Below are 13,040 nucleotides of genomic sequence, written 5' to 3' on the forward strand. Positions count from 1 at the left end.
GTTGTCAAACACTCTTTGCCCGCGGGGCTGCATTCGGTCTTCACCGAGGTCTGGAGGGCCACACCGAAAATTGTTATATTTGCGCTACATAAAAATCTGCTAGAAATAGACCTCTATCCCTCATTTTGGGAGTTTTGATACTCCCCGGCTGTCTAACTTTCATTTTGATGATCTTTAGCAAGCTAGACACAGTCAAGAAACTGTATAAATGTAGGTCCATTTTCATTCCTATACAGTTTCCATTTGGGTTTAGTTATTTTAAAGTATATTAATTTAAAAAATATACATACATATTGTATTTTATTTCTTAATTAAATGTTTTACTCAAACCACCCGCGGACCGAATTGGGCCGTACGTTTGACACCCCTGGACTAGTGAAAGGGAGCAACGATACAACAGAGACCTGTGCAGAAAATACTCAGCTAATAGGCAATTAGTAGCCGTGTCCACAACGGAGAAAGAAACACACGACTTGTTTCAATCCATTTGAATGGGGGGAGGGTTAGAACTCCAGACTGTATTGAACAGGGAAATGGAAAAGTTGGGCTGCAAAGCTTTCATTTCCACTCCATTTTCCAACATTTGTTTGAGGTGTTTTTTTCTTGTCTTTCTTTCTTCCTGTACTCATTTCTGTCGAGACGGTTGCCCGTGTATACGTCTTTAGATCTTATCCTGAGTATCGAAGCGGAGCAAGTCTAAAAATAGAATCAGCGTGAAAATGTTCTCTTTTTCCACCTGTCCTTTCATTCCATTCTCTCTCTCTTTTCTGACTGCAGCCGTCTTGAGCACTGGAGGGAGCGTTGTGGTGGAGAGAACCAGCGGCTATGAGGCTGATAGAAACTCTCACCCTTGAGGACGGCTTGTGTGTGTGTGTGTGTGTGTGTGTGTGTGTGTGTGTGTGTGTGTGTGTGTGTGTGTGTGTGTGTGTGTGTGTGTGTGTGTGTGTGTGTGAGTGAGTGAGTGAGAGAGAGAGACAAGGTATGAGTGAGAATGTGTTTCCATCTTTGTGTGTCGCCGAAAGACTGAGAAATGTCACACTGCAACGAGGTTCCATCGGTATGCTCACCACATCGCCTAGCAAGATGGAGAGAGATAAACAAACTAGGAAATGGAGACAGTCTCCAACTCCAACACACACACAAAAGCATGTCGATGCACATTATGAAGCCAGAGGACAAACTCACACATTCCCTATATTCTCCGTCCCTCTCTTCTCCCACCAGGACACACGTCTGCATATTCATTTTAACAGAACAAAAAAGGCCAGCTTAAGTCTAACTGGGAGGACGTTTGATACTAAGGTGTTGAAATAACAACCTGCTGTACTTCCAGTACGGAGCCTTCATCTACCAAGGTTCAATTAAAACTTGATCTGGTGGATAGTGTTCCAGGTGTCTGGATGAAATCACGCGAAGACAATTTGAGGACAGGCATCATGCCGCACTGGCACTTTGTAAGGGATTGGAAGGACAGGTGAAATGACACATGTAGGGAACGTTTGTCTTTGACTTTTCTGGTCATGTTAATACAGACATTGGCATTTTCCTCTCCTGCCGCATGGCCGGATCCAACACACACCACGAGCCTTTAGTTGTTAGAATAACCATCCAGAACTTTGTATTAACATTAGATGTTTACTAAGGAAGTCTGGGCAACACAAGGCCCTGTCTGGACACAGATTGAAGTCACAAATTGGTCCTAAGTGCCAACCACAATGTGTGGCATGACTAAGTCGAACTAATGCCACTCTGGAGCGCTACCACATGCCCTTATGAATTTGGCACATCAGAGCCTTCATTCAAATGAACAGTTCGATGTACATCTGAATGAACCATGTAGTGTGCAGCTCAACAGAATCTCACACCTGAGACAGGATTAGAAATGTGGTTGAGGCTCTTTTGGCTGTAAAAGCCTAACAAACAAAGGATATTTTTTGTCCTTATTCCAAAATTGGATAGGCAGACAATGGTCTGCAATTCTCCCCTGTGGATGCCAGTCTGAGTGAATGCCCCCAGTGGCCAGCCTCCAGGGGTGGGCACACAGACCTGCAGAGAGGAGTGTTGCAACACACACTCCTGTGGACAAACCTCATTCCACAGCTCACTAAATACACACACAGTGTCTTGTCCGTCTACAGGCCTGTTGGAGATAAGGATTCCTTCTAGCTTGAAGTGGTCAACAACATCAAGCCCAAACTACGTCCTAGAACTGCCTCCTGGGTAAATACAATCACCCCTCTGTCAGAAAGAGATTTCCCTGGAAGGACACTCAATCAGTAATATCTATTCTCAACTGGATGAAAGTACTAATATTCTGTCTTTGATTGGGTGTCCGCCCCATTATCAGCCCCACATCTCAATCGAACTGATGCCTGTGTTTATCGATCTCCTCTGTGCAGCTAACGATTGCCGTAGAACGTGTTGCAACACAAGAGTGATGCTGACATTTAAGACTTTCAGGCTGAACCTTAGAGATAGCACCCATTGTTATTCACCGCTATGGGTGTGTTCTCTCTCTCTGCCTTTTTGTCTTCTGAAAAGCCCGTCTCGCTCAACAGGGGATGTGAGGGCTGTGATGAGCACAAGGTCAGGAGAGGTGCTAGCATCACTGATAAAGGGCAATAGCCTGAGAGCAGAACACGTGATCCCACCCAACGAGTCAGCTCCAAAAGCTCATTCACACACACACACACACACACACACACACACACACACACACACACACACACACACACACACACACACACACACACACACACACACACACACACACACACGCACACACAGAGAGAGAGAAGTGCTCACACCAAAGCTCACACAGAGAGAGATAAACAGACAGAGATGCAGTACACACGTCTTGCTCTCCACCAAGTTAAATGATTTACTGCAGCAGAATAATTCAACTGCAGTCACACCTGTACGAGCTCCATCAAATTGAATGTACTTTTCAACCCTCCACAATGACTTACGATGACAGAAATTCAACAGTATTACATACTATAGACCAGGGTTTCCCAAACTCGGTCCTACCCTGGGTGTACAGTGCATTCTGAAAGTTTTATTTCCCTTTTTGTTACATAACATATTCTTAAAAATACGTAAATCCACAATCAATCCACAATACCCCATAACGACAACGCGAAAACAGGTTAAGATAAAAAATGTAAAACTGAAATACAGTATTTAAATAAGTATTCAGACCCTTTGTTATGAGACTTGAAATTGAGTTCAGGTGCATCCTGTTCTCATTACTCATCCTTGAGATGTTTCTACAACTTGGAGGCCACCTGTGGTAAATTCAATCGATTGGACATGATTTGGAAAGGCACACACCCGTCTATATAAAGGTCCCACAGTTAACAGTGCATGTCAGAGCAAAAACCAAGCCATGAGGTCGAAGGAATTGTCCGTAGAGCTCCGAGACAGGATTGTGTCGAGGCATAGATCTGGGGAAGGGTAACAAAACATTTCTGCAGCATTGAAGGTCCCCAAGAATAGTGGCCTCCATCATTCTTAAATGGAAGAAGTTTGGAACCACAAAGACTCTTCCTAGAGCTGGCCGCCTGGTCAAACTGAGCAATCGGGAGAAGGGCCTTGGTCAGGGAGGTGACCAAGAACCCAATGGTCACTCTTACGGAGCTCCAGAGTTCCTCTGTGGAGATGGGAGAACCTTCCAGAAGAACAACCATCTCTGCAGCACTCTACCAATCAAGCCTTTACGGTAGAGTGGCCAGATGGAAGTCATTCCTCAGTAAAAGGCACATGACAGTCCGCTTGGAGTTTGCCAAAAGGTACCTAAAAGGGCTCTCAGACCATGAGAAACAAGATTCTCTGGTCTGATGAAACCAAGGTTGAACTTTTTGTCTTGAATAACAAGCGTCTCGTTTGGAGGAAACTTGCCACCATCCCATCATGCTGTGGGGATGTTTTTCAGCTGCAGGGACTGGGTTACTAGTTAAGGTCGAGGGAAAGATGAACGGAGCAAAGTACAGAGAGATCCTTGACAAAAATCTGCTTCAGAGAGATCAGGACCTCAGACTGGGGGAGAGCTTCCCATTCCAACAGGACAACGAACCTAAGCACACAGCCAAGACAACGCAGGAGTGGCTTTGGTACAAGTCTCAATGTCCTTGAGTGGAAAATAGCTGTGCAGCGACGTCCCTGTCCAACCTGACAGAGCTTGAGAGGATCTGCAGAGAAGAATGTGAGAAACTCCCCAAATATCGGTGCCAAGCTTGTAGCGTCATACCCAAGAAGACTCAAGGCAGTAATCGCTGCCAAATGTGCTTCAACAAAGTACTGAATAAAGGGTCTGAATAGTTATGTAAATTTAATATTTCAGCTTTTTATTTTTTATACATTCGCAAACATTTCTAAAAAAAACAACAGTTTTAGATTTGTCATTAGGGGCGGCTGGTAGCCTAGTGGTTAGAGCATTGGACTAGTAACCGAAAGGTTGCTAGATCGAATCCCCGAGCTGAAAAGGTAAAAATCTGTTGTTCTGCCCCTGAACAAGGCAGTTAACACTGTTCCTAGGCCGTCATTGAAAATAAGAATTTGTTCTCAACTGACTTGCCAGGTTAAATAAAATAAAATTTAAAATGGGGTATTGCGTGTAGATTGATGACGGGGGGGAAAAACGATTCAATCCATTTTAGAATAAGTTTGTAATGTAACAAAATGTGGAAAAAGTCAAGGGTTCTGAATACTTTCCGAATGCACTGTACGTTTTGGTTTTTGCCCTAGCACAACACAGCTGATTCAAATAACCAATGCTTGATGATGAGTTTGTTACTGAATCAGCTGTGTAGTGCTAAAACCAAAACGTGCAACCCAGGGTGGGCCCCAGTGTGGGGTTTGGGCGATTCCAAACATCCTTCCTCCCAATGAATCATTTTGTTCTCAGTTTGTTCTGGCAATTTTCACATAGAAACGTCATTGGGAGGAAGGACGTTTGACGTGCTTTTTACATTTGTATCCCAAACCATTTGTGAGAAAAAAAAACATAAAAGCGGCCATTTTAGGTCATTTTTAGACATGTACATGCCTCCTGTAAGACCCTATGATCTGTGAACCGTACATGATACAGACAACATCTTGGTGACATTGTACTCCTCATAATATGGGGTATGTCTAGATTCTGAAACACACATTTTCACATTAATTTATTCAACATTAAAACGATGAATATTAATATCTCAAAAGTACTTATCCCCAAAAATGTTTTCCGCCTACGCTGGCGTGGAATTGGCCAATCAAGGCAATAACTACCCTCTCAGCAAAGAGCCTACTTCTGCAATGAGACTGACACTGAAGAGTGAAATCGCACAGGACACAACTGGAGACTGTAGACAGACCCTCGGAGTAATAGAAAGCCTGAACATCAAATACCCACTCCCCCACTCAGCACAGCAGCATTTTAGCTGTCATCAGCACCCTGTAGCTGTCATCAGCACCCTGTAGCTGTCATCAGCATCCTGTAGCTGTGGACGCGGAAAGATCCAGACAAATCACTGAAATGCACAGAATCCATATTAAAGACGTCTCAGATCCACTCTCATTAGCAAAAGTAAACAGATAGGAGATAAGGTAACAGGTTTTAGACAGATGTGTAACTCTTCGACTGTGTGTGCATCTAAGTGAGCTAAAGGGCTCAGCACTGGGCCTGTTATATCAGACACAGAGCCCCGTCCCCTATAATGCAGGTGTGAGTCCTGACCGGGGACCTGCCAAGCCAAAGCACTCTCAGGCTCCTCACTAATTGGCCACTGTGGACCCTCAGAGGCCAGACTGACAGGGTGCCTGTTGCCTGATCTCACTCTCCTCCTCCTCCTCCTCCTCTTCTCCATCCACCAGCTAGCAAAGCCTGTCGGGAGAGGACACCCATCCCAGGGGCGGGTTTAACAGCCCAGACAGTAGTTCACCCCATCTGAGGAAGAGAACTCACTGGTCATTGAAACTCAGCAAGACCAACTACTTCTGTCAATGAATGTGTGTGTGAGAGAAAGAGGGGGAAACAGAAAGAGAGAGACACAGAGAGAGAGAACAATAGATATAGGCAGGAGGGTGTAGTTTTAGAGGGAGCTGGGTGAAAAAAGCTGTTACACCTTCAGGCACTCACAAAAACGGCTTCTGATAAAGAGGCACTTCTCCGTATTGTAATTATCATGTGTGCCTCTCTCTCTTGTCCTCCCTACTCCCATCACCCCTGACAAACACTACTGAAACAAAAGCAAAGTGATGAGGAGGCTTCAGTTCCTTCCTGTCTGTCCATCCCTCCCCCTAAGGCTGCTTGATAGATATATATAGATATATATATATATAGAGAGAGAGGGAGAGAGAGACACGAGAGAGAGAGACACGAGAGAGACATGAGAGACACAGATATAATGTCAGTGAGTGAGACAGAGAGGTACAGAGAAGACAAGCCCTTAGAATGACATACTATTCAGTCCTTACCCATTCCACCATAACATATTCAGTGCCCGTCTGCCTAGTGCCGTCTCCTACCCTGGCCAACCTTCAGCCTCCTCCTCCTCCTCCTGGTCCTCTCCCTGCTACTCCCTGAGCACTGTGCCCTCTGATCTCCAGCCTGTGATTATTCATCTAAAAAGGACACTGACCCATTTAAATACACCACTAACCACATACAGACTCTTTGTTTGAGAGCATGCCGTTTTCTGAGTATGCCTATATCCTAAAATCTACAGTAAAGGAATAAGATTACAAAACGTGAAAGGGTCATGCTAGTGTTGTTGGGATGAGAGTTGTGCACAAACATTATCTCTCTGCGCGCAACCTCTTTCAAGGAAAGCAAGTGTCTATGACAAGGTCAACATTACATTTCCACCTCTTTCCGTGAACTTAAAACCAAATCAACATTCATAACCTCTCCCCCACTGGCTCAGACAGACAACCCTCCTCTCTTTCCAAGGTCAGTTCAGGAGAACCTACGGTGCTGTCAGTGTCACAATAACACACTTCTGTTCACAGGACTCAGGGATTATAGGTCCATGGTAACGTAAATGACATGTAAAATGTATATATTTTACAGAGGTATTAGTAGGTTGTGGCTAAGCCTAACTTGCTTTCCTAGTCTTGCTACCCACGTATGTACAAGACAGTAGTTTTGGAATTGTTAGTTAGATTACTTGTTATTACTGCATTGTCGGAACTAGAAGCACAAGCATTTCGCTACACTCGCATTAACATCTGCTAACCATGTGTATGTGACAAATAAAATTTGATTTGATTTGATTTGATTTGTATGTGATTTAATGGCATTGCCTAGCAACACCATGGCTTGCGGTTGACAACTCAGTCGGGGTGGATACAGATAGAACACCACAAAGAGCCACGGCTCAGTGTGTGTGGATATAGTACTAGTGGAATGGAAGGTTAGTGTGTGTGTGTGAGTGTGTGTGTGGATATAGTACTAGTGGAATGGATGGTTAGTGTGTGTGTGTGTGTGTGTGTGTGTGTGTGTGTGTGTGTGTGTGTGTGTGTGTGTGTGTGTGTGTGTGTGTGTGTGTGTGTGGATATAGTACTAGTGGAATGGATGGTTAGTGTGTGTGTGTGTTTGTGTGTGTGTGTGTGTGTTTGGATATAGTACTAGTGGAATGGAAGGTTAGTGTGTGTGTGTGTGTGTGTGTGTGTGTGTTTGGATATAGTACTAGTGGAATGGAAGGTTAGTGTGTGTGTGTGTGTGTGTGTGTGTGTGGATATAGTACTAGTGGAATGGATGGTTAGTGTGTGTGTTTGTGTGTGTGTGGATATAGTACTAGTGGAATGGAAGGTTAGTGTGTGTGTGTGTGTGTGTGGATATAGTACTAGTGGAATGGAAGGTTAGTGTGTGTGTGTGTGTGTGTGTGTGTGTGTGTGTGTGTGTGTGTGTGTGTGTGTGTGTGGATATAGTACTAGTGTAATGGATGGTTAGTGTGTGTGTGTGTGTGTGTGTGTGTGTGTGTGTGTGTGTGTTTGGATATAGTACTAGTGGAATGGAAGGTTAGTGTGTGTGTGTGTGTGTGTGTGTGTGTGTGTGTGTGTGTGTGTGTGTGGATATAGTACTAGTGGAATGGAAGGTTAGTGTGTGTGTGTGTGTGTGTGTGTATATAGTACTAGTGGAATGGAAGGTTAGTGTGTGTGTGTGTGTGTGTGTGTGTGTGTGTGTGGATATAGTACTAGTGGAATGGAAGGTTAGTGTGTGTGTGTGTGTGTGTGGATATAGTACTAGTGGAATGGTAGGTTAGTGTGTGTGTGTGTGGATATAGTACTAGTGGAATGGAAGGTTAGTGTGTGTGTGTGTGTGTGTGTGTGTGTGTGTGTGTGTGTGTGTGTGTGGGGGGGGGATATAGTACTAGTGGAATGGACGGTTAGTGTGTGTGTGTGTGTGTGGATATAGTACTAGTGGAATGGAAGGTTAGTGTGTGTGTGTGTGTGTGTGTGGATATAGTACTAGAGGAATGGAAGATCAGTGTGTGTGTGTGGATATAGTACTAGTGGAATGGAAGGTCAGTGTGTGCGCGTGGATATAGTACTATGAGAATGGAAGGTCAGTGTGTGTGTATGTGTGTGTGTGTGTGTGTGTGTGTGTGTGTGTGTGTGTGTATGTGTATAGTACTAGTGGAATGAAAGGTCAGTGTGTGTGTGTGTGTATAGTACTAATGGAATAGAAAATCAGTGTGTGTGTGTGTGTGTGTGGATATAGTACTAGTGGAATGGAAGGTCAGTGTGTGTGTGTGTGGGGATATAGTACTAGTGGAATGGAGGGTCAGTGTGTGTGTGGATATAGTACTAGTGTAATGGAAGGTCAGTGTATGCGCGTGGATATAGTACTAGTGGAATGGAAGGTCAGTGTGTGTGTGTGTGTGTGGATATAGTACAAGTGGAATGGAAGGTCAGTGTGTGTGTGGATATAGTACTAGTGGAATGGAAGGTCAGTGTGTGCGCGTGGATATAGTACTAGTGTAATGGAAGGTCAGTGTGTGTGTGTGTGTGGATATAGTACAAGTGGAATGGAAGGTCAGTGTGTGTGTGTGTGTGTGTGTGTGTGTGTGTGTGTGTGTGTGTGTGTGTATATAGTACTAGTGGAATGGAAGGCCAGTATGTGTGTGTGTGTATGGATATAGTACTAGTGGAATGGAAGGTCAGTGTGTGTGTGTGTGTGGATATAGTACTAGTGGAATGGAAGGTCAGTGTGTGTGTGTGTGTGTGTGTGTGTGTGTGGATATAGTACTAGTGGAATGGAAGGTCAGTGTGTGTGTGGATATAGTACTAGTGGAATGGAAGGTCAGTGTGTGTGTGGATATATTACTAGTGGAATGGAAGGTCAGTGTGTTTGGATGTAACTGACGGGTGGATTTGGTGTTTACATGCTATAACAGTATGGGTTTGGTAAATCAGAATCACAAACAACAATTATAGATTTTTCATATTGTCTAAGTCTCCATGCACACACACCATGAGGAGAAGCAGTAAACCAATGTGCTGTGACTTTGATTCCCTTCCCCATTTGCATTGTTTTGACAAGCCAAATTAGGGTGGGCACACTAATTGGATAACAAGCAGGGCAGTCAGACAGATGCGGGGTAGAGACATGTTGACCTGGTCACAGGAAAAGTGGAGTCTGGGTTAGCTTTACTGATAGCCCCACTGACAAGAACGGGGTATGCTACTTTGATGTGAGAGCAATTGCAAGATATATCTAATTAAAAACCAATTTAAATCGCTGATCGTGTTAGTACTTAAGCAGACTGCAAGTGTCAGGGTTTAAATAATTTATGCCTACCCTTTGTGCCAGACTGCCATTGACCTACAGTGTGAGGAGCACCAAATGATCATGTCTGCTGTGTTAGTGTGACTTCTTTTACACATACACACACTCCACCGCCCTGAAGTGTGTTCGGTCGTCCTCACTGAAACAACTCACATCTATCACATAAAATATCCTGACATCATAAAGCTGCCCTTTTAATGATGATTAGCATTCCTTAATGGATTTAGGTGGTCTGCTATCTCTTTCGCTATCCCATCTGCCAGTGAGCGCTCCCTCGAGTTAGATAGCAATGAGGGTAAGCCATTTTCATTAGTGACCTCCTTTCTCTTTCTAGAAATACCCTCCAAGACCGCAACACACACCTCCGGTTCTAAGCGGTGTGATGTTCTTCTCCTGGCGGGGGCTATAATATAAAGCAAGGAAACCATTGCACAAGAAACTGTGTGAAACAGTGTTAACCAGCGGGGCACTTGCTTTCACTGTATGAGAGAGTGGGTGGGCGGACTGCCTGGGTAGAACCAATCATATGTAAAAATAGCCCCCTAGACGCTCTAGAAATATCCTAACTCTTCAGAGAAAACACAGGTCTTTCATCATCTTTACTAAAACATGAACTCTACAAAGTACACAATGCTCTCATTAGTAGGAGATTACGTCTCAAGTGTGTATAAACCGGTGCCACAAAGGCTAGTATGTACTGAAAAACAGAAGTGGCATACTTGTACACTCTCAACCATGTGCACAATTGAGAGGGCTGAAAAGAAATCACTATTCCTCAAAATGGCTGCCTATTTACCTGCTCCTTGATGCCACTGACAGATGTTGCCAGGGAGTAATAAGACAGGAGCAAGACAGGAGGCGATTAAAAGAAACATGCATAACGCAAACTAACTCTGGGGAGTTAAATGCAAACCACAACTACCAAGTTGCGCGACTGTTGCAAAATACACTAACGGTCGAAAGTTTTAGAACACCTACTCATTCAAGTGTTTTTCTGAATTTTTTACTATTTTCTACTTTGTAGAATAATAGTGAAGACATCAAAACCATAAAATAACACATATGGAATCAAGTAGTAACCAAAAAAGTGCGAAACCAATGAAACTATATTTAATTTTTCAAAGTAGTCACCCTTTGCCTTGATGACAGCTTCGCATACTTTTGGCATTCTCTCAACCAGCTTCATGAGGTAGTCACCTGGAATGTGTCATTTCTTTCCTTCTTAATGGGTTTGAGCCAATCAGTTGTGTTGTGACAAGGTAGGTGGGGTATACAGAAGATTGCCCTATTTGGTAAAAGACCAAGTCCATATTATGGCAAGAACAGCTCAAATAAGCAAAGAGAAACGACAGTCCATCATTACTATAAGACATGAAGGTCAATTAATATGGAAAATGTAAAGAACTTTGAAAGTTTCTTCAAGTGCAGTCACAAAAACCATCAACCACTATGATGAAAATGTCTCTTATGAGGACCGCCACAGGAATGGAAGACCCAGAGTTACCTCTGCTGCAGAGGATACGTTAATTTGAGTTACCAGCCTCAAATTGCACTCCTCTTTCTCTTCTGGTTAGAGTCAGTTTACGCTGTACTGTGAAGGGAGTAGGACACAGCATTGTATGAGATCTTCAGGTTCTTGGCAATTTCTCACATGGAATAGCCTTCAATTCTCAGAACAAGAATAGACTGATGAGTTTCCGAAGAAAGTACTTTGTTTCTGGACATTTTGAGCCTGTAATTGAACCCACAATTGCTGATGCTCCAGATACTCAACTAGTCTAAAAGGCCAGTTTAATTGCTTATTTAAATCAGAAAAACAGTTTTCAACTGTGCTAACATAACTGCAAAAGGGTTTTCTAATTATCTTTTAAAATTATAATCTTGGATTAGCTAACACAACGTGGCATTGGAACACAGGAGTGATGGGGCGGCAGTGGTTAGAGCATTGGACTAGTAACCGAAAGGTTGCAAGTTCAAACCCCGAGCTGACAAGGTACAAATCTGTTGTTCTGCCCCTGAACAGGCAGTTAACCCACTGTTCCTAGGCCGTCATTGAAAATAAGAATTTTTTCTTAACTGACTTGCCTAGTTAAATAAATAAAAAATAAATAAATACTTTTAAGCTCATGCTATATTCTGGCTGGTATAGTTGAAATTCATCCGTTCGGCGTGTTGACCGTCACTTTCACGTTGAAATTCGATGCTGATTTTGTTAGGTTATCTGAGCCCTTTTAACGTAGGACCGTCACCCTAACGTCCTCGGACAGAAAGTTACATTTTCGTCAAGGGGCTTATATAGGATTGGGAGAGAGGGCTGTGTTTCATAGTTTCCAACTCATGTCTGTTCACTTGGACTGGGGCCTCTGAGTGAGCAGTGTTGTTCTTCTAAAGCTAAAAATTACATTTCATTTTTTCAAAAATAGTTTCATATTTAAACATTTAAATTGCACAGCAATTCCATATGAATCTGATAACTACAATGTGTAGATTTTCCAAGATACAGTTTATGTCATCCTATCATCAGTAATCATGTCTCAGACGCCAACCGAACCGAAGTCCCAACGCATATTTTCAACTGGTTGGATTACCGAAATATGGTTCCATTTCCCATCTTTTGATGTCACCAGACTCTCTACGTTAACAAAGGGATTTTCAATAGTCACATCGGTAGAGTCGAGAGAGGAAAACGGGGAAAGGTATTTATAGGGGTCATAAACCTCCCCCACTCAGGCCAACGTCATGACAGAAATAATGCACTCTAGAATGCCCTTCTAGCCAATCAGAAAAACAGCATTCAACAATGCCATTGTATAATTCAGCAATAAGGAAGGCCTGAAGGGGTGTGGTGTATGGCCAGCATACCACAGCTAAGGGCTGTTCTTAGACACGACGCAACCCCCGAGGTGCCTTACTGCCATTACAAACTAGTTACAAAAGGTAATTAGAACAGTAAACAAGTCATTTTGTGTCATACACGTGGCTTTCAGCCAATCAGCATTCAGGGCTCGAATGACCTGGTTTATAATTAAAAATATAGCTTTTTTTGTAGAATATTACAGCCACTATTCCATGTGTTCTACATGTAAGCACTTGCGGCAGCATAGGATACTGAGCACAGACAAGTAAAATAATACAACTTAAAATTATGATACTGTTCTTTTGAAATTAAATTATATTAAAAAAACAATTTTTAATGAACTGTTATAAGAAAATAATAATGCATTTCTTTGTGATGGTGTACAACACTTGTGGTGTTTTGTGGTTT

General features: G+C 43.1%; 1 protein-coding gene across 1 annotated transcript in view; it reads right to left on the reverse strand.

Annotated features, from left to right (window-relative positions):
- The window catches only part of LOC139411360 (T-cell immunomodulatory protein-like), a 110,604-nt gene that overhangs the window by 39,677 nt on the left and 57,887 nt on the right, over window positions 1-13,040 (reverse strand). The gene's annotated exons all lie outside the window — the stretch shown is intronic.

This window comes from Oncorhynchus clarkii, chromosome 6 (genome assembly GCF_045791955.1).
Source record: "Oncorhynchus clarkii lewisi isolate Uvic-CL-2024 chromosome 6, UVic_Ocla_1.0, whole genome shotgun sequence".
NCBI classification, from domain to species: domain Eukaryota; kingdom Metazoa; phylum Chordata; class Actinopteri; order Salmoniformes; family Salmonidae; genus Oncorhynchus; species Oncorhynchus clarkii.